Source organism: Protopterus annectens, chromosome 11.part0 (assembly GCF_019279795.1).
Source record: "Protopterus annectens isolate FY-2018-M chromosome 11.part0, PAN1.0, whole genome shotgun sequence".
Classification (NCBI taxonomy): Eukaryota; Metazoa; Chordata; order Ceratodontiformes; family Protopteridae; genus Protopterus; species Protopterus annectens.
Genome location: NC_056745.1, coordinates 1,254,479,193 through 1,254,502,678, shown reverse-complemented (window position 1 = coordinate 1,254,502,678; position 23,486 = coordinate 1,254,479,193). Strand labels below are relative to the sequence as shown.

The following is a 23,486-nucleotide window of genomic DNA, read 5'->3' as shown; positions in this document are numbered from 1 at the left end:
CTAAATACAGCTACTAATGCAGAAATCAAGTTTAACAAGCCAGAAAATGCTCAAACTAGGCAGCTATGCAGAAAAACTTATCAAATAAACAGAGGAAAATACTTAAAATCTCAAAAGTGGCTCCTTTCTTCTCTCAGTGTTTTCTCCTCTTGGTGGGTGCTTCACCAACAGTCAACAAGCCTGAAAAGATGCCAAAACCACGAGGCAACTAGGTTTTAAGAGAGGAAGATGAAGGAGTTTTGGAAATGACCCTTCTTGGCCAATAAACCTACAGTTTCAATTCAGTAACCACTCCCGGGGGCAGGAAGCAGCTCAATGTTTATCACTGCCACTGATCAACAGAGAGACTTTCCTTTAGCCCAAGCAAAAATGGCCTCACAGAAACTTACAAAACAGTTCAACAGCAAGCCTGTAACTTGAACTTTTTTAAATCTCAGAAAAGTGGGAAAAAAGCAAGATTTTTTTGTTTTTTTTTTCAGAGATAGCAGAGGTTCACAAGTAATATCAAGTTATAACAGTGCAGTAAATGACCCCACACAAGAGTGCTAGGTCAAAGACAGAAAATATGCAAGTTTTGAGAAAAAAACGATTTTAAAATTAAGTGCAAACAGGAAATTCAGTAAACAGCTTTTGGTTGTGCTCTAAATACAGCTACTAATGCAGAAATCAAGTTTAACAAGCCAGAAAATGCTCAAACTAGGCAGCTATGCAGAAAAACTTATCAAATAAACAGAGGAAAAATACTTAAAATCTCAAAAGTGGCTCCTTTCTTCTCTCAGCGTTTTCTCCTCTTGGTGGGTGCTTCACCAACAGCCAACAAGCCTGAAAAGCGTGTATGGCGATTATACCCAATGAAGGCGGTCCTCATCTCCAGGATATTTATATGCAAGACGTCCTCTTGCTGAGTCCAAGTTCCTTGAACCATCTGTCTCAAACAATGAACCCCCACCCCAAGAAATTGAAAAATGAAAATGAAAAATGAAAATGAAAGAAAATGGTGAATGCGACTGATGGAAGAGGAGTGGAAAATGAGCATCCTTTGCTCCGACTGGGATAATGAAGCCAACACTGAAGATGCTTCTAGCAAGTGCTGGATATTCATACAGGTTGGTCCACAGAACCCTCAAATGGAGACAACTGAACTCTTAAAGTCCATTGCAGGATCCTTGTGTAACATCTTGCTTTGGGTATCAGAAATATTTGTTGCCATGAGTCCTGGTGCTCTTTGAAAGAGGGCTGACAATGCAGATGAGTAGTGCAGAAGTACTTTGGAAAAAGACTGAATTGGAGGAACTCTTTCTGTGGGAAGGCTGGCACATTTCAGTCTGGTGTTTAGATGACATCATATGAATGTCAGAGTCTGTAATGGCTTCTGCTAAGACTTCAGTTTTCACTGTAATAACCAAGAACAGGCACAGCCAAAGCAAGTAGTCCCTTATGCATTGTAGAGACTCTTTTGAAGTTTCAGCCATGAACTAGTTGCCCAGGTAAGGAAAGACTCTTATTTCTAGTAGTCTCACATCAGCTGGAACCACTGCCATGCATTTGTTAAACACAACAGAGGCTGTAGGGTGACCAAAAGGAAGGGCTCTAAACTGGCAATGGTTACATCCAATCCAAAAGTGTAGGAATGCCCTGGATGCCATCACTATCTTTATGTGTAGATAAGTATCCTGGAGGTCCAAAGAGCACATACATCTCCCTCCTGAAGGCATAGAAGGACTGACTGCATCATGACCATCCACAACCTGGTTTTCCTTCAAATAAAGATTTAGAATAATGAAGTCTAGTATTGCCCTGAGGTCCCTTGTCTTTTTTTGGAAACTAAAACAATCTGGGAAAAAAATAATCCTAGCTGGTCTAGTGGGACCTCTTGGATAGCTCTTTTTGACAGCAGGTTGGATGCTTCTAATTTTTTTGCCCACTTATAGTGGGGTGGGACATCTGGAAGCAAGTTATAGACTCTGGAATTTCCATAAAAGGGAACTGAGCAGCCTCAGGAAATTATTTCTTTGATTCATCTGTCCTACATGATTGCCAGCCTTGGATAGGTATACAGATATCCAATTCCTGACAGCTCCACAGGTGAATAGTTAGGCAAACCCTTAGGGGGTGATGCTGTTGGTTCCTAGAAAGACAACTACATAACCCTTGATTTTGTAGTCCATCTCAGCCTGTGGGATGCATCTATTATAGAAGCCCCGAGACCTCAAGAAATTCTGTCAGAGTGTTGCTCATACTGGTGGTGTTGGGACTTCTTAAGCCATGTGTTCTTAAATCCTTTCTGGTATCTGGAATATAGTCTCTGGTGAGTAGTGAACCTGACCTCAGTAGCCACGGGCATTCTACCTTCTTGCTGGCACTTGAGCAACTTTTATTTCATCTGTGGACCAAAGAGGGAGGACCCATAAAACAGGGCATTAGCAAATGACTCCCTAACGATTTCCATGAAAATACAAATCTGAGCCAGTCCTACCTCCTTATGGTTATGCCTATCCTAGCTTTTGCTGCTTCATAGTTTTCATAGTTTCATAGGGTAGTACTAGGCCCTGGTGAGCTATTTTAAGCCTAGCCAATTATCCCCGGTGAGATTCAAACCCTGCACCTTGTGTTTGCAAGTCAAACATCTTAACCATTAGGCCACCCTCCCAACCCCTCCACCATAATGTCAATCAGCCTCGTGAAACTTGATTGCCAACCATGATTTTGTCTGTTGTCAGGGATCACTATATGCAACTTTTTCAACAGTTCTACTGATTTCTTTGCTAATTATCACTGAAACCATGTCATAGGTTCATGGGTTCATAGATTAGTACTAGGCTAATTGCCCTTGTGGCCCATTTTAAGCCTAGCAATTACCCCATGTGAGAATCAAACCCTGCATTAAATCACGGTTTCATACATTCATAACTAACTCCTAAGCTAGCTTTCTTAATAAGCCATTCTAAACCTAGCCAGTTTCATTCCCTGAGGTGACAGTCAGACACTGTACCTTGTGTCTGTGAGTCAAACACCTTAACTATTATACCGAGCCCTAGTCATGTCCATCAGATAGTTTCAAGGCCCTTATGGCAAAGGTTCCTTATGTATAAACTCCCTTTCCCCTGGAATTTCTATCTAGGTAGAGGATCAAAAGAAGCCAAAAGATACTTCGACATGAGAGCCTGATAATTTAGAATTCTAAAGGCTAAAGTGACAGAAGAATAAATCTTCTTCCCAAACCTATGAAATGCTTTCCCATCCTTATCAGAGGCAGACAGATTAGCTTTAAGTAATGTTTGTTGCAGTAGTATTTGACACACAAACAGCTGCAGGATCAGATCTGGGATGAGAAAACAAATGTTTGTAAGACCTATGAACTTTATAAAGTTTGACTGCCTTCTTAGGGGCTGCAGGTTGACTATCAGAAATATTGCAGCCAATATCAAACACTTCTTCCATAGTTGGCAAAAGAGGAGGAATATCAGCAGGCTGTGTAAATTCAGTTTGTAATAAATCATAGGGCCGGATTCACGAAGGCTTGCACGGAGTCTAAGAGTAGTGTAAGACTCCATGCAGCCTTTGCGATCCAGGAACAACCCAAAGTCCGTGTAAGAGACAAGCTAAAACGTCTCTTACACGGAGTGGGCATGGATAAGCTAATCACCTCACTTGCAGCCGAATAGCATGCAAATGAGGATGATTAGCGATCCAGGAAGCCCAGAACAGCCCGTGCAAGAGCCGTTTTAGCTGCAGAAATGTACTCAGTTGACAACTGAGTACGTTTCTGCAAAAACTGCAATGGAGCCATGTCAACTCCAAATAAAGGGTGCATATGTGTCAGGCAGCATGCCAATGGCCAAATATGTGGCCATTGGCAAAGTAACCTGATGCAAATATATTAAAAATATTATTTTTTTTTTCGGCGATTGCCGATGTTTAAACCAGCGCAGCCCAGCAAACGGGCTGCACTGTATAAAACATAAAAACGAAGGTTATAAACCCACAAATGTGGGTTATATGCAATACATGGAATGTCAATGCAGGGACCAGCAGACCAAAACCAACATGGCCACGGTGTAGTGGTTGCTAAGGGGGGAAGCTGAGTCTAAGACATGTAACTAAGCATTAGTAGGCAATCTGATGGAAATGAGTGTTAGGATATTGAATTCCACTGTCACATAGCAAATGAGCACAGTCTGAGTAGTGTAAGAGTTACAGAAGGGGGAGGAACAGAGTAGGAGATAGGTGACATCACAGGGGGGAATGGTAGAAAGAAATGCAGTTCATTGGAGGTCAGAGTTACATGACAGATGTCAGACAGATATCATGGAAAGAAGTGTGCCACTAGATAAGCATGAGAAAGTCAATAAATGGAAGGTGTACACTGTTGCCTACACCGAAGTTTCTTGCTGGGTGTGCATGCGCGTATGTGCACCATGAAGCGTGAGTAAGGCAGTGTGCGTGTGTAAGGCAGACTGAGCATGTGGGAGCATGTTGGGAGATGTTTAACACTGTTTGCGTGGGTGTGCACGCGTTTTAATCTGAATAAGCAGATTCTGAACCGTGTAAGCATGTGTGCGCGCGTGTAAGTCACTGTGAGCGTGTTTCTGCTGGTTTGCACATGGCTCCTCCCTGAGGAAACAGAGAGGAAAAAGGAAGCAACAGATTTAGTAGGAAGCTAGCAGGGAATACTGCTGGAGCTAGCAGGTGAAAACAATTAGAAGCAGGCAATTACACAGGCAGAATAGTAGCCCAGCCCAGCACTTAAAACTCTGCAAACAGCAGTGCAGGATGTTTCTCTCAAGAGACACTGCAAGACAGGAGTAAGCTATTAGAAGTGAAAACTGAAAAAGCTGAACTCAGAGCAGAAATGTTAGGGGCTGCCATAGCTGTCATAATGAGACAGAGGCGACTTGCTAAAGATGGTGACAATGCAGATGGTGCCAGACAACCCACAGTGAGGAGACGGAGAAGAGTGTACAGGCCCAGGGTCACCTACCACGGGTTACATGAGCTGGAGATAGTAGAGCGCTATAGAGTGGACAGAGACCTCCTGCAGCAAATAGTGGAGCTGTGCAGGCCACGCCTCACACACAGAACCAACAGAGGAACCCATCCCAGTGGAAACCAAGGTATGTGTTGGCCTAAGAATACTAGCAACAGGTACCTTCCAGAGACCAACTGGTGATATGATGGGGATATCACAGGCATCAGCCTCCAGGGTACTGCACCAGTTCCTGGATGCCATGTCAGCACATGTCGGTGATCATGTATATTTCCCCAATGCCCGTGAGGTATTGGCCAGCAATATGCATCTCTTCCAGCAAATAGCGGAATACCCTGAGGTAGTGGGTGCAATAGACTGCACGCACATATGCATCAAAGCACCAGCCGATGAGCGGGGTAGGGCATACATCAACCGCAAGGGCTTCCCCTCCATCAACTGCCAGGTCATGTGTGATGCCCAGGGCATAATAATGAATGTGTGTGCTGGCTGTCCTGGGAGCTACCATGATTCCCACATCTGGCATTTGACGCAGCTGTACCAGACATTTGCCAATGGGGACATCCCGCATGGACACCTAGTGGGGGATGCAGGTTATGCACTGGAGCCGTGGCTGATGACACCCTTCAGAAACGCACACAAACCTGAACAGGAATGCCATAATGAGGCACACGCACAAACACGTAATGTAATAGAGCGTGTGTTTGGGCTGGTCAAGTCACGGTTCCGGTGTCTGGACACATCTGGTGGAGCCTTGCAGTACACACCAACTACATGTACCCAAATTGTCATGGTATGTGCTATGCTACATAATATGATCTTGCGAAAACAGCTGCAGCAGGACCAGCATAGGGCTGGGCCAAACAGCCCCCCACCATTGCCAAGGCCATCACAGGCAGAGCGTGACTCGGAGGAGGAACAACCTGAACCTGCCCCAGTAGGCAGAAGGAGGCGTGCCCAGTATGCCCTGGCCTTGGCAAAGAGGCAATGCATAGCACATACACTGGCTCAGTAGGAACCCTGGGAATGATACCCCCTCTGACTCACTCAAATAATAACATGGATGCCTACAATGACATGACCTGCTCGCAAACATCCACAGGGAAGTGTAATATGCGCATCCGACAGAGGCAGCCCTGCAGCACCACCTGAGGCATGAATGCCATGTGTTAAGTAATGTAATGCCATGTACTATATGCACACCTGAGGACCCTGACTAACATCCTACCCTTACCAAGCATCATGCCACAATATGACAATGAGATGATCAAGTGCAATAATTGACTGAAGTATCGCAGTTAGTCAAAGGGGATCCAATGTGTGCCAGTCTGGGATGACATGCTGAGCATGACATGATGCTCCACCTGCTAGGACTGGCGTGCACCTATCAGTGCAGGCCGTATGGATACTGGCAAAGGCTGTTGTTACCCACAGTGTGCCCTGAATAGGTAAGACTCAAAACACAAACCTATCTCCATAGGTATCAGAAGGGATAAGAATAAGATAAGGGATAAGTCAAAACAGCAAGATGCATGCAGTCTAAACTCACCCAGTATGGAGAATGTTGATATCTGTGCTGTAACAGAAAACTGAGTCAAGGCTCACAACAGCATCCTAACACTACCAGGTTACACCTCATACTGTGCTGTACAGCCTCAAAACATGGAACAAGCTACAAAAGGAGGGTGACTAGCAAGAATTGTCAAGGATAACCACACCCCCATGTTGGTACCACAACAAGAAGCAGCATGGACTAGCCATGGTCAAGTAACAGTGGCTAAAACTGCCCCCCCAGTTTATAGCCTGCTACAGACTACTGTTCCAACACCAGGAACTGCACCTGGCCTATGCTGGAATACATGAATATATCAAGTCCTCCAAACCACATTATATTGGGTGACTGAAAATACCCAGACATAGACTGGGAGCATTATACTAGCTCCAACAGTGTAGGACAAAAGTTCATAGAATCCATAAACCAAAAGGCCCAGGAACAATATACCACTCCCACAAGAGGGGTAAGCATACTGGATGTGATAATCAGCAACATGGGTACTGGATGGCAAGACGAGAAGTGTATTGCTCACTGGTAAAACCAGACCATAGAGTAATCACACTGGATATACAAATCCTGACCACAGTCCCTGGCCAGAAAACCACAGTGGAAAACATGTGTAAAGCAATATTTGCACTCCTCCAAACTGATGTGGAATCCATTAAAGGTCCTGTGCAGGTGCAAAATATGGGCCACACCTCAGAACCTGTAATACAGCCATTCCATAAACACTGCCAGGAATGGTTGGATTATGCAATCCTAAATTAAAACAAGACACAATGCCATACACGCAGGCATCTGGCATGGTGGACACCAGCCATAACCAAACCATGCAAGAGAATGAGGAAGCTACTACATGATAGAGCAAACATAAACAATGAAGTAATCACTGATCAGTAGTATGGCAATAAAATATGTCCACACATACAATCCACTAAGGCCAGCCACAACAAGTTGAATCTGTGAATCCTGAGGCAATGTTACACCTGCCCCAAGTACACAGACAACCCCCAACTCCACCCAAGAAATACAAATATATGCGAGAGATGCAACCATCTATCCAAACTGGAGGCTCAGCTCCCTCAACTCAGTACTCCCAAAACTAGTCAGGAGGAGAAGGTAACCACACACACCACAAACACAGTCCCACATAGCCCTATCACAACTGCAAACCAAACACATAAACACAGAAAAGCATTCCCGGAGGCACAAATTACAAACACCACACACCAACAGAGGCCTCTAAAGCAGACACCCAATCAAACAACCTCCAAACATAGCACATGCAACACATAGTACACAAAGCTGGTGTGCCAAACAGTCACAGGCCAGAAGGAGAAACAACATGCCTGATACAGTTGTAATAGGTGACTCCATAGTCAGACACACTGCTGTCCTGCACACCAGACTGAACAAGGGAAAGGGTTCAGTAAGCTGCCTGTAGGCTGCCACAATACGCCACATAACAGAAGTATGCAGGTCACTCCAAAGCAAGTAGAAATATGATGCAGTCATAGTCCATGCTGGTGTGAATGACCTGAGATGTACCTCCCTAGACTACATGAAAAGAGACATAGATGAGCTCTCTGATTATGTAGTCCAGGCCAGTATGACACTCATCGTTTGCAGCATCCTACCCTTACCAAGAATAATGCCACAGTACAAACACGGAATGATCAGTCATAGCAAGTGGCACACTTACTGGTGTCATTTCAAGGGGATCCAATGTCTGTCTGCTTGGGATGTCATGCTTGACAAGCCACGCAGCTGTTTTTGGGATGGCTTGCACCTGTTACCCCTGGGCGTCTGGATATTGGATAAGGCCTTTGCCACCTTCATAGAGCCTTTTGTAGGCAAGGCTAAAAAGACTAACCCACCACCCTAGAAAACATAAGTGGAAAGAAACATAAGGGTAATGCTGACCAATGCCAGATGTGTAAACCCCAATATGCATGCTCCCAAGGCCATCCCCAGTATGGAGAACATTGATGTCTGTGCAGTGACAGAAACCTGCTGCAAGCCTTCTGACAGCACACCAGTACTACCAGGTTATACCACATATCATGTGTCATGGCCCCAAAACCTGGAACAAAACATAAAAGGAGGGTGAGTATCCATATTCAGCACAGACACCCATATGTCCAGGTAACTGACAATGCACAAGGCATTGGAGTCCACCCATGTGCAACTAACTGTAGGCAAGACTGCTGTACAGTCTGTAGCATGCTACAGACCACACTCTCACACACAGAAACCCCACCCAGCCATCCTGAAGACACTGGACAGTATGAATGTCCCACCAAATACCAAACGAGGTACCACAAATTACCACATAGGTGGTAAACCATTATGTATGGAAGGAGTAATCAGGGACCTAGGGACACAAGTGGACAGTAACCTGTTATGTGACACTCACATTGCCAATGTGGCTAGGAAGACTGTCTACATTTGACACCGTATCAGGAAAGGATTCATATCTACGCCAACAGAGGTCATTGTGCTCCTATACTGTTCTCTTATCACACCCATAATCTAGTACAATGCCTCATATGGGATGTACCTTACCTGACACCTGCAGCAGTTAGAAAAACCTCAAAGGTACCTCACCAAGAGGATAAAGGGTCTCAAATACATGTCATATGCTGCCTGGCTGTAGACACCCCAGCTGAATGCAGTCACATACTGCCTACACAGAGGCATTGCATGCCTGTTGTAGAAGGCCATGCCCAACACAGGAGTAATGGACATGCTCCACCCCAGAAAACTCAAAGCCATCGGAGCTGTGAGAGTGAGAGATGTCAGCCTCAACAAATAATGAAATAGGATGTGCTGGGGGGATAGATACATAATCCAGAGGCTCCCCACACCCTGGACCAGAATCCCACTCCATGTTAGGCAGAGCCCCTCACTGACACTCTTCAACAGGAATCTTGCCAAGTGGATGGATGATTGTAGAGTTACACTGGGGGTCTTCACTGTGTCATGTCCAGACAGAGGCACAGCAAAGCAAATCATAAATGGCCATAATATTCACATAGCAAGGGGTGGCAAAAGCCACACACACTCTGGCTAGGCTAACAAATGCCCTAGGGTGGATAGCCTAGTATGAACCTATGAACCTATGAAGAAACAAATTGTACAGGACACTAAGGATAATCCCAAGGCTTTCACAACTGATGGTAGGAACCATGTTGGGAATTCACAGATATGCTCTGAATCACACAAATATCACAAACACACACACATATTGCCAACATACATCCTGACAGGTGCAGTGCAAACCCCCCAGAATGCAGAATATCTATCCCAGCAGACTGCTGGCCCCCTGACATTGCAGATGCTGAAGTAACAGCCAGCATCTACAAAGCAAAACACACAGCAGCAATGGTATGAGATGGTGTCCTGGGCTGAGTGCAACATGGACTCCAAGATGAATGGAATGCCAAATCACACTACTGCTCAATGTCAGCCTTACCACAGAATATGTACCCAAAGAGCAGTGTACAACAACAGTGGTCCTTCTCAACAAAGGTGTTGCCTGAATGGATACTGAAAACTACTACCCCAGAATCCTGAGAAGCTCGGTCTGCACAGCTATGGAAAGGATCAGCATGTACCACAGACATAAAGATATTGGGGACCTACTGACACCGGACCCTACCCAGTGTGGCTTTCTTAAGTGCAGATCCTGCCCCTAAACATGTTTGACTCAATTGAAACAGTCATTAAAGTCATTGATGAGGGCAATGTGGTCCACACAGCGTAGCTGGACCTTGCAAAGGCTTCTATACAATACCCTATGTGTTCATTATAGATAAGCTCACCAGCTTAAATATAAACCCCTATGTCAGTAGAGGGGTTGCAAACCAGACCAAGGACAGAACAGACATGGTCAGACATGCTGCAGCCATGTCAGACTACAAACCAGATATAACTGGCATCCCACAAGGCTTGGTCCTGGGATCTCCCTCGCCTGGTATATATGTCCCATAGGTACAGGCAAACATGGAAGGACTGTGTCTGAACATGTTTGCAGAGGACTACAAACTGCTCACCATATATGATCCACCAGCTGACACAAGCATCCCACAAAAGGGCCACATAGAAACAGACAACTGGTGCCATAGCCATGTCAGCAAGCTAATTGCAGAAAAGTGTATAGTCAACCCCCGTGGATATACAGTAAGTGCCCACCAATTACCACATAGGTGTTAACCCATTATGTAGTTAACATGTAATGAGAGACCTGGGGACACAAGATGATAGATATCCTGCATTGGACAAACATGTGCTGTAGTGTTTACAGAAACATACCATATACCCACCTAATCATGAAGGTTGTCAGATCTAGATAAGGGGAGGTCATTGTGGCTCTGCAGTCATCCTACATCAGTGGTACAATTGACTACAATAGCCCCTGTGGGATGTACCTCAGCAGACACCTCCATCAGCCGTAAAGTCCCCAACAGTACCTCACCAGGAGTATCAAAGAGCTTGCACAGATGCCATGTGTTGCCTGTGTTGCTGGTATCAATAAACATGCTGCACCTTGTACAATCTGAATGGCAGTGAGCTATGCACATGAGAGACCTGAACCCCAGCACTGACTTACATAGGACAAGCTGTACTGCATGATCCATAACACAGAAGCCACCCCACCCATGAGTGAACTCCCAGTACAGGCTACCCATAGAGTCACTTATCAATTTTCCTCAATAGGAATCTTGATGAGTGGATGGGAGATGGTAGCTTTATCCTGGGTATCACTGTCATGTCACAGGTAGACAGAGGCACAGTATACTAACCATGACATATATCATGGCAAACTCCACTTACAATGTGTGTTGAAGGACAAACACACTCTTCAACTAGCATTAGACATGGATTAGGGCACATCGCTAGTGTTTGCAAATGTACACTTATGTTGTGGAAAACACTACCAATGTTGGACAAGCCTGGTTTAAGTAGTTCATATCTGAACAGAATGCAACATGGTCAGATGTACACAACTGGCCCCTAACCAGGCTGTTGTGCTCACTATCGAAATGTAAAGCAGTGATAGCACTAAAGCCCAGGATACTGTCCACCACAGTCAAAGTACTACCAGTACACTATACAGTACTACAGTGTTAGGTCAGTGTGAAAGGATGTTGACAACTGTATGTAAAGTATCCCATGCAAACACTGCAGGCACAGTATAATTCTGTTGTGTTCACACACAAAGCAGTTGTACAGTAACTACACAACATGACACACAACACACAACCATAAACAGGTGATATTTGTTGAAGTTCACACTCATCCACAAATGTGGTGGGCTGCAGAGTTCAACATATGGAATGCTCACACTGGGCATGCTCACACACTTTGATAAATGAGACATATGGCAGACAACATGCCATGGGAAGGCTGAACTGGGCATGCTCACACACTTAGGCCAAATCTCAGTTTAGCAGTTGGACACACATATCTGGTATTTGTACGTGTTATTCCAGGAACCAACCACATTACAGCAGTCTGCCCAGTGCACACAGTTAAATGACTACAGAGACATACGTGATATAGTGGATCCCTCCCATATGCAAACATCTTCCACAGATGCACAAGTTGTTCATACAAACAGGGAATGCTATGGCAATAAAGATGTGCAAACAGTCTATCAGCAGCAAATAATGTGCATTTGACAATTGAACATATGGGTGTAGAGGTCAACACTAGGCTGTTTGCCCTAGGGAATGACAGCTTAGCCAGAGTGTGCTTGGCGTCTGCCTCCCCACAGGATGCACATTCCCCTTTCTAAACACCGATGATGTCAGCACCCTATAAGTACAGCAGGAGAAAAGAAACCTCCCAGTAATGCGAATCACGCGCTCTGCTAACGCGTCTGTTATAACATAGTTAGGTATGGGTTTGAATCCTGCAAATGCTCAGTGTGTGTATGAGTGGGGTTGGTGTGTGTGTAAGTCTGTGGGAGAGAAATGTCCCTTTTGGCAACTGGGAAAACACACTACAGGATGCACATTCCCCTTTCTAAACACAGATGATGTCAGCACTCTATAAGTATAGCAGGAGAAGGGGAACCTTTCAGTAATGCGAATAGCGCGCTCTGCTAATGCGTCCGTCTCAAGTGTCATAACATAGTTAGGTAGGGGTTTGAATCATACAAATGGCAAGTGTGTGTGTTTGGCTGAGGGGGGTTAGTGTGTGTGAGGGAAATGTCCCTTTTGGCAACTAGGAGAACAGACTACAGGATGCACATTCCCCTTTCTAAACACCGATGATGTCAGCACTCTATAAGTATAGCAGGAGAAGAGAAACCTCCCAGTAATGTGAATAGCGTACTCTGCTAATGTGTCCATTTCAAGTGTCATAACATAGTTAGGTAGGAGTTTGAATCCTGCAAGTGTGTGTGTTTGTCTGAGGGGGATTCGTGTGTGTGCAATTTTGTGTGAGGGAAATGTCCCTTTTGGCAACTAGGAGAACAGACTACAGGATGCACATTCCCCTTTCTAAACACCGATGATGTCAGCACTCTATAAGTATAGCAGGAGAAGAAAAACCTCCCAGTAATGTGACTAGCATGTTCTGCTAATGTGTCCGTCTCAAGTGTCATAACATAGTTAGGTAGGGGTTTGAATCCTGCAAATGGCAACTATGTGTGTTTGGTTGAGGGGGGTTAGTGTGTGTGTGAATGAGATGTCCCTTTTGGCAACTAGGAGAACAGACTACAGGATGCACATTTTCCTTTCTAAACACTGATGATGTCAGCACCCTATAAGTACAGCAAGAGAAGAGAAACCTCCCAGTAATGCGAATAGCACACTCTGCTAATGTGTCCGTCTCGAGTGTCATAACATAGTCAGATAGGGGGTTGAATCCTGCAAGTGTGTGTTTTTGGCTGAGGGGGGTTAGTGTGTGTGAGGAAAATGTCCCTTTTGGCAACTAGGTGAACAGACTACAGAATGCACATTTCCCTTTCTAAACACTGATGATGTCAGCACCCTATAAGTACAGCAAGAGAAGGGAACCCTCCCAGTAATGCGAATAGCACACTCTGCTAATTTGTCCATCTCGAGTGTCATAACATAGTCAGATAGGGGTTTGAATCCTGCAAATGGCAAGTGTGTGTTTTTGGCTGAGGGAGGTTAGTGTGTGTGAGGAAAATGTCCCTTTTGGCAACTAGGTGAACAGACTACAGGATGCACATTTCCCTTTCTAAACACTGATGATGTCAGCACCCTATAAGTACAGCAAGAGAAAGAAAACCTCCTAGTCATGCGAATAGCACACTCTACTAATGTGTCCATTTCGAGTGTCATAACATACTCAGATAGGGGTTTGAATCCTACAATTGGCAAGTGTGTGTTTTTGGCTGAGGGGGGTTAGTGTGTGTGAGGAAAATGTCCCTTTTGGCAACTAGGTGAACAGACTACAGGATGCACATTTCTCTTTCTAAACACTGTTCAGCTGAAGGCCATGGCTCTGGCACAAGTTGTCTGTTTCTATGATGCCCCTTTGGAAGATGCTTGTGTCAGCTGGAGAGTCGATTATGGTGGCCAGTTCGTAGTCATCTGCATATTTGGTCAGCCACAGTCTGTCCGTGTTGGCCTGTACCTCCAATAAATATATACCAAACAAGAGAGGTCCCAGGACTGAGCCTTGTGGGACACAACTCGTAACTGGTTTGGAGTCTGGCATGGCTCCAGCAATTCTAACCATGTGGGTTCTGTCCTTGAGCCACTGTGCAATCCATCTAGTGACATAGGGGCTTATATTTAAGCTGGTGAGCTTCTCTAGAATGCCCAAGTGGGGTATTGTTGTGAAGGCTTTTGCGAGGTCCAGGTAGGCTGTGTGAACCACCTTCCCCTCGTCAATGGCCTTGGTGACTGTTTCAAAGAAATCAACCAGGTTAAACCTGGTAGTGCTGGTGTGCTCTCAGTAGCCCTGAACCAGGCATCTGTTACTGCACAGATATCGATGTTCTCCATGCCAAGGAGAGTTTCGGGTGCATGCATCTGGAGGTTTAGACTTCTGGCGTTGGGTAGCATTACTTTTAGTTTCTTATCCCTTGTGATACCTATGAAGGTGGGTTTGTCATTTGAGCCTTGCCTAACATAGGCACTATGGGGGTAGCAAGAGCCTTTGCCAATATCTGAAAGCCCAGGGGTGACAGGTGCAGGCCATCCCTAGCAAAGCAGGTAGTTCAACAGAAGATGAATATGTGAAGGTGTAGTGCCTGTGATTAGTTAGCAGTAGCATATATGACTGCTCACATGGACACATGCCAGGTAAGTCATATGCACTGTGTCACAGGCAATGTACATGTGAACTGGACAAACAGTGACATCCTGTCAAGTGGGACATGGACATACATATAGTAAGCTATGCAGATGGCATTAGGAGTCCACAGAAGCTCTATAACTATGCATTGCAGGTGTGATCAGTATTCCAGGGTAATTGCAAGCAAACATGCATGCAAACAAAGCTACAGTAAATAGGGCTGCATGTAGTCCATTGTACAACAAACAAGCTGTAACACTGCAAATATGCAGGCACTATGCACATGTACATGGAAATAAATGGGTCAGATGGCTAGGGTCCAGTCTCAGCGCACACAAGTGTACAGACCATGTACTGTCAGGTTGTACAATAACTGGATGGAAACCCATGTGCTCATACCTGCAGTAATACACATGTCAAATAACAGACACTGAGCCTTCACTCAGTGGTTCCATACTTAGTAGGATGTATGCTACCTGGCCTGCCACCACAGTATCCCTGACATATATGGGGACTCTCCCTCCTGTGACAGTTAGTTTTGTGTGTTGGGGCTGTCTAGCATGGTATGAGATGTGAGCATGCAGTGCTAGGGTGCTCCTGTATGTCCTGTACCAGTCGTGTAGTACTGCACACATATCAACATCCTCAAACATCTGCATTGCAGAGTCCAGTGTGGGCAACATGCCACTTGCAATTTACATGTCCATCATTGCGTATTACTACATTCATTACCTTATCCCCTGTGCTACCTGTGTATGTAGCCTTCTGTTGACATCATTACCACCAGTATGCCAACATGTGCAGATGATACACCATGGTAATTACCATGGGTGTAGACAACAGTACATGACAATCACACACTTACTGCAGCAGGCATGCTGTGATATACCCACAATTAATTCAGCACACAGTACTGTTAACAACATGATACTATTACTACACATCTATGTGGTCACCCTGTGCATCAGCAACATGTTAACCTGTACCTGCACAGTTGTTACAGATTGCAGGAGGTGGCACAGTTTCATCATATGCACAGGGTGTGAACTTGGTATGCCTGAGTCAGCCACCGATACCACCGATTGACATGTATGTGTATGTGTGTTGGTGAGGGACAGCAGTAGAAGGTGGGGCAATGTTGATGCAGTGTGTGCATGTATGCGGTAGCCCTAGGTGTTGTCAATTTGCATGTGTGTATGGATGCACACAGTTCCACCTCATGGCTGCCATATACTGGTGTTTGTGGACAGCCACAGACTGTACCTGCCAGGTCATACAGATCAGTGTCTCTGGCCACGGACATGGTACCTGTGCCTTGCAGGGTGCTACGGACCATATCCAGTACCAACCCAGACTGGGTACTGTCATCAGAAGCAGGTGTTCATTGACTGGACACAGATCCCTGTCAGGCCTGGCCAGAGCCACGTGCACGTGGTCTCCTGGTTCGGTCTGATGACAGCACAGACCCAGCATTGCTGGGGCTGCTGCTGGCACTACGGGGGCAGCCACGGCCCTGTTGTCATCCGCGATGACTGCCAGCTGCTGCTGTTGCTGGCATACGGCCACGTCGACGCCTCAACCGCCCACCATCACCCTGGCTCATGGACATGTAGTTGTGGAACCAGTCTAATATGTCCCCACAATGTCTGTCTATGACATCGGTGAAATCACAGATGGCAGCCGCAATGTCACGCATACTGTCAGTCATGGCTGTGCGACATGCTGTCAGCTCCCTCAGACCCTGATTGGTGTACCGTTCCATACGTGACTGTGCCTGCATGACAGCCCGAAACATAGCTGAGGTTGTAAGACCTCTGTGGGCACGTCTGACAGGGTCAGTACGCCCACGGATGCTCCCATGAGAACCCCTGGACATCTGTCTGTGTGGTACCATCTCTGGGCCATGCCCATGGCTGCTGTGTGGGGAGGCATGTGCTACAGATACCACATTACCCTGGTCAATGCCCACTGTATGCTGTCCATCACCTAGGGACATTGGTGACAAAGGGTGTATTGGCAGGATAACTGTGCGCATTGATGGGGTCGACAGCTGTGTACTGTCAATCGGCTGACCAATGGCAGACCCTGGCATACCTTTCTGTGCCATTACACAGATGTCATCATTATCAGTACCCATGGCACCTGATTCAGGTTCACTGCTACATGACACCAGAGCAGCACCAGAACCTGTGGGAGGGAAACAGGAAACACAGTTTACAATGTCTACACATTACCAGTGATGCACACATGCACACATGCACAGGTGCACACATGCACAGGTGCACACATGTACACATGCACACATGCACACATGCACACATGCACACATGCACACATGCACACATGCACACATGCACAGGTGCACACATGTACACATGCACACGTGTACACATGCACAGGTGTATACATGCACACATGCACACGTGCACACATGCACACATGCACAGGTGCACACATGCACACGTGCACACATGCACACGTGCACACATGCACAGGTGCACATGTGCACACATGCACAGGTGCACACATGCACACATGCACACTTGCACATGTGCACACATGCACACATGCACACAGTTTCACACAATTGTACAGTACTCAGTATGCGTGATATCAACACACAGACACAGACACACCTACATGCATACAAAGAGCACTACTAAGTGAGCCAAATAGTACTATTACTATCAAAACTATTACAGGAATTGTTAATACACACTCACCAGCATGGATAGGCTGCATTGCTGTTATACCAGAGGGACCTGCAGATGTGAAGAAACTAATGTCAGTGGGCACAACTGTGCCATTGTTACTGAGTATGATACAGGTCAGTAGTACAACAGTCACCTTTCACAGGTCAGCTGCTAATATTGAGGATATCACACTTGCACATTAAATACTATGGTGACAGCTACAAACCAAGGACACACCTCACACATGCATTAACTATCAGTGTACACAACAGTCAACTATACATATGGCATATTACCTGCACGTTCACTGTCTTGCTGCTGCGTGGCTCCAGCCTCCATCATAATGCATGTCTGCTGCTGTTGCTGTTGCTGGCAGACTGGAGCCACTACACTCATGAGTAGTCCCTCCAGTCTGGTGAGTGGGGGATGTGTAGCCACCCCACCACCTGTGGTGACCTGTTGCCTGTGGATATCCGATGCACGCTGACGGACATGTCTGATTAAATCACCGCAGTGATGTCGTACCTGCTCATATGTCCTATTATGCGTGCCTATGTCATTTACCCGACGGACAAGGTCTTGCCACAGTGCAGCCCTCTCCTGCTGATTCTGGCTGGTGCGGGAAAAGAGTATTGCATAATCCTGCACCAGGCTCTGGTGTATCTCCTCATCTTCAGCTGTGGAGTAAGTGGGATTCCGCGGGTGGGCCATGTACCTGAGAAAGAAAATAACCTGATATCAGCAATATATGTCAGCAGAATTTGGCACACATACTACACATGCTACTCGACTGTTATGATACAACATATCTCACATATATAGCATCTGTCTGTCTATTGGTGGATACACATGTAAATGGCCAGATATCCATGCTCAGCCAGCAACTGTGCAACAGTACCTGGCACACTCCATATGACATACTGCCAAACCCCAGCAGTCAGAACACTGATTCAGGTCAAGAGCACCTCCTCACTCTGGGGGTTTGTATCTAGGTACTGTATGGCCTACATCATCAACTACTGTGAGCTGACCACACACTGATTGCCCTGGATATACATATCCCACCTCCACCACCAGTACAAACGACTATAGTGAATAACATTACAGATGCAAACTTTACACTTTGTAACAGTAACATGGTATCCTTTCAGCCCACTGGTCCAGTGGCAGATACAACCCACAATGCTGACCCCTACACAATTGCTTTCTACAGACATCTCTGAGAATGCATGGACCATGCAATCCCATATATGACCAAGACACTCTCCACAAAGGGACAGCATCCTGTCTGGTGGACCCCAGCCATAGACAGATTGTATTACAGAAGATGGAAGCTACTGCAAGACAGAGCATAATTCGGGAGGGCATGTCTGAGCAGCACTAGTAAGGATCTATTTTCCATCATACAAATATCCATGGGCAACTTTGAGAGGGAAATCAAGAGGGACACTACAGATAACCAGAAGGCCTTCTTCAGTTATGTTAGCAACCTGGTCAGGATCCATCCTCTATGCCCATAGTTAGTACACAACAACAAATATTTCACTGACACCACAGATATTGACAACATTGTGGCAGACAGGTTCAGTGCAGGTGTCACGCCGCCCTCTCCGCCAAAATAAGACATAGTTATCCCAGCTGACTGTAACCTCCCTGTCATCACAGATGTCCAGGTGAGAGCCACCCTCAGGACAGCAGAATACACAACATGAATGGGACCTGATGGTATCTCCAGTTGCATGCTACATAAACTCTGACAGGAGCTAAACACACATATAGAAGTGCTATGTAACACTAGCCTGACTACAGGATATGTACCTGTACACTGGTGCACAGCAGCAGTGGTTCCACTCCACGAAGGAGGCACCTCAACATACCAATACAATACAACACAATACATTACATTACAATACAATACTATACAATATGCTATTGCCCCTGGGACTACAGCAGCATACTGTTCTGCTACCCTGACCATTGTGACACATGTGGTGTGATGGTACCTGCTGCTGTCACACAGTTACACAGGGTGACTCATATGGCATATTACCTATATGACTAACATTCAGCAGGGGTATGTGTGACATGTACTCATGGGGAGTCTTGCTTCTTAACACTGTGTGGTTTATTGCAGGGTATGTCTTACCTGTGGGTAGGAACTTTTACCTCCACATGTGCACTCTATTGCAGTGGCACGGATGACACACAGCAGTCATTTAGGTTGTGGATGGTGTGAGGTGTTACTATGGTTGTTGGACATCTGTCATGGGTGTGACTTACATATGTAAATCCGGGAGTGGTAACCTCTATGTGGGTAGTATATGTCTACTCTGTGGTGTTGTCAGTCACTGTGCATTGGTAATGTGTTTGAGTGCATTGTCACAGTGTTGTACATGTCACTGTGTCCTTCTCCATATCTGTAGCTGTCATGTGAGGTCCATACCATGGCATCCATTATGTGGTGTGGAGGGGTACACTGACCTACATGTCCATAGCTGACACACCATGTTCGCTGACACATACCATGTGCAGGTATTCCAGGGATAGTGTGCCACTGTGAATATCATTGGGGCCACTATTGTATACATTTATGACCCTGTTCACCCCTGACACATGCAGTGGTGGGCAGCCAATCACATATCTGGTGGTTACTGGTGTAGGTGATTTGGTATGTGGTATGGTACTCCAGTTTTGACACTGGTGTTCACTCCATGCCTTTGTCACCAGGCACCTGTTGCAATACATCTGTACACATGTGCCTCACTCAGAATTTATATACATCTCTCTCTCTCTCTGTATATATATATATATATATATATATATATATATATATATATATATATGTATATAGATATATCTAGATATATATATATATATATATATATATATATATATATATGTATACATATACACATATATATATTGATGTACATATATTGCTATAGATGTGGAGAGGGGGGACACAGAGGGGGTGAGAGTGACAGAGGGGGTGGGACAGGGTGTGTTGAAGGTCGTCATATACAGTCATACCTGTAGATAGTCAGATCAGTCTGTCTATGTATATGTATCTACATATATCTATATCTGTATGTGTGCATTACATATATATGTTTGTACAATATTCTATCTACATCTGTCTATGTATTCCTACATCTCTCTCTCTATGTATGTATACATATATGCATGTCATATATATATATATATATATATATATATATATATATATATATATATATATATATATATATATATATATATATATACACATACATATGTTGACATACATACGTATCCATATGATAGATAGGTATATCAACATGTTTGTCTACCATACTGTATACACACACTAACATACTGCTAAACATACATAACTGTGAAACCTACTTTGTACATGGCACTACAACCTACAATCAACCAACATTGATATGTGCACATAGATGCTCTCACATACAAATGTATGTACAGCCTTCACTGATAGTTGCTGTATGTCCCCTGCCCTTTACACATCTTCATATACATATGGATACAGACCAATGACACATATGGAGGGTTTATAGTATGTAGACCTTTATAGTATTACTTTACATTACCTGTGTTTGTCACAGCTGCTTGTGCTGCCATCTGGTTCTCTGTCCTGCTGCTCCACTTCCCAGTTGTCAGCTTTCAGGTGGCTGTTGCTGAACAATTTGTTTGCGTCTGCTTAATTGCAATTTTCTGTCTCTCTCTCTCTCTCTCTCTCTCTCTCTGTCTGTCTGTCTCTCACGTCCTTCTCAGGGTGCAATGAAAGTATTGCATGTGTGGACTGGGAGTACAGCATACTTTTGTAGGTATCTGCATATGCCCATGTGATGACCTCTGCACCAATTGTTAGCCAGCATTTGCTAATTGCATGCAGCCAGTTGTGTACTGATTGCAGTTCTCACTGTGACTTCAGAACAGTGCTATAAAAAGGTATGTGAGATAGGCGTAGCCCTTTCAGATTTTAAGGGCAGGGACCATGCTGGTATGCTGTGGACAATGTTCTGTGAGTGTAAAGGTTGGTATCTCTCTCAAATTTCCAGCTGTGTTGTAGATTAACATTCCTCCATACATTTCTCCAGTTTCCTGTACTAACTGTGTATGTACACTGACACCTACAACTACTACTACTGTTAATGTGTGTGTGTGTGTGCTTTCCTTTCACTTTTGTTTGCACTTTGTTGCTAAGGCTTCAATATTTGCCCTTTATAGTCACTACTTGCATGCCTGCTAGGTGTCCTGACTGTAGTGTGCTGCTGTAGCTTTCCTATTTTCCATGTACATTCACACATTGGAATGCATGCTATATCTGATTGGGTGTTACAGCATGCTGTGTGGTCTGGCCATGGTGTGGGCCTTGACATCTATTAGGGTATTTGAGTATGCTGCTGAGCAGGCCCCAGAGACTCTCAGGTTCATCTGTTATCTGCCTCATGGAATGGTACATATCAGTGGGGTACACCCATTAAATTGTCTGGTATGCTGCAGTTGTGACTGTGGGTTAGCATGAGCATATGTATTACTACACTTATTCTGCCATGCAAGTGGTGGATACTTTCAGGACTCCATAGTTACCATTGCATGTGTTGTTACACCTTTCTACCTACTGTTTGTACATTTCACATGGAGTCTGTGGGGCATCCCTGTAAGTCATTCACTGTTGGTATGTCTAGGCTCTTAACTATTAAAATATGGTGGTGTCAGACCTCTCATGTGTACAATTATTTGCAGGTTGTCCACATTACTGCCTCATATTTTGGTCAATATCTCATGCACAGCTTTTTCTGGCAAATCACTCTGGGCTCAGGTCAGACTATAGTGTGAAACATTAAAGTTTCAGACTTCATACCCTTCCAAACATCCCACAAAATGCAGACCCTGTTACTCTCTGAACTGTCTGCATTTGTTGTAACATTATTTGTAATGTGTCCCTGGTTTTGGGCCTTTGCTCCACATATTTTATTACTTGGTCCAGATGTGTTCCTGTAAGAGGTTGTGGGGTATGGGCAGTGATTATCCTGCTGTGAGTATGTGTGTGGCTTGCAAGGTGCTATAGTGACATTATTACCTACTAGCTACCAACTAGCATGGCTGTTTCTGTTCACACACTACTATTATGGAAATCCACTAGTTTTGATAGAAATTCTAAATGGCATGCTTTATGTACTACACATCTATATTCCCTTTACATTCATTCCTACTATTACATGATATATTTATTTTAGCACAATGTTCTTGTATAAGATTCATGGCTTAGTGGTAAGTCATGCAGACTACTGTTTCCAAGGTCCTGGGTTCGGGACTGCCAGTGGGATTTTATTTTGCTTCAGAACTGACAACAAGACCTGTCAATCGAAGTGACTAAGACACTTTTAAGCAGTTGTAACCGGGTTAGTGCTGGTTTGTGCAGAGCTCACGCATGCGCACTGGCGTTTAGCTACACGCACACAAGCACACACCCGCTTACAACCGCTTAAATGTGCTTGCTCTTGTGCACACCCGCGCTATTTTCTTTGAAAGAAAAGAAAATGGGGAGACAGGAAAGTGGTGAAAAAGGGGTCACAAAGAGGGTAAGACAGTAGGGAAACAAGCTTGGGATGTGCAGGAGGGATATAGGTAAGGCCCATAGCTGCCCATTTCTTCATCAGCAACAGCTGTGCATATGTATGTAATTTGGTGTGACATTTGAAACCTTCCACCCCTGAGAGAGGTGTCAGGACAACAATAATACTTGTTGTACAGCCAATTGTAATTGATAGGTTCCATGTCCAGCAGACATGTGTGCGGAATGGGCAGCTATGTATGGGGCGTAATTTTTTTGTGGGTACAGAGTGCCCTTTTTTTTTTTCAGGTGAGAGTGGTATGTCAGGTGAAGGAAGTCGGTACAGCTGGGGAGGTAGGTTGGGTAGGTAAACAGGCAAGACAAACAAGACGCATACAGGGGCGGTGTATG

General features: G+C 45.0%; 1 protein-coding gene across 2 annotated transcripts in view; it reads right to left on the bottom strand.

Annotated features, from left to right (window-relative positions):
• MPPED1 (metallophosphoesterase domain containing 1) overlaps positions 1–23,486 on the bottom strand; it is a 1,214,292-nt gene that overhangs the window by 451,100 nt on the left and 739,706 nt on the right. The gene's annotated exons all lie outside the window — the stretch shown is intronic.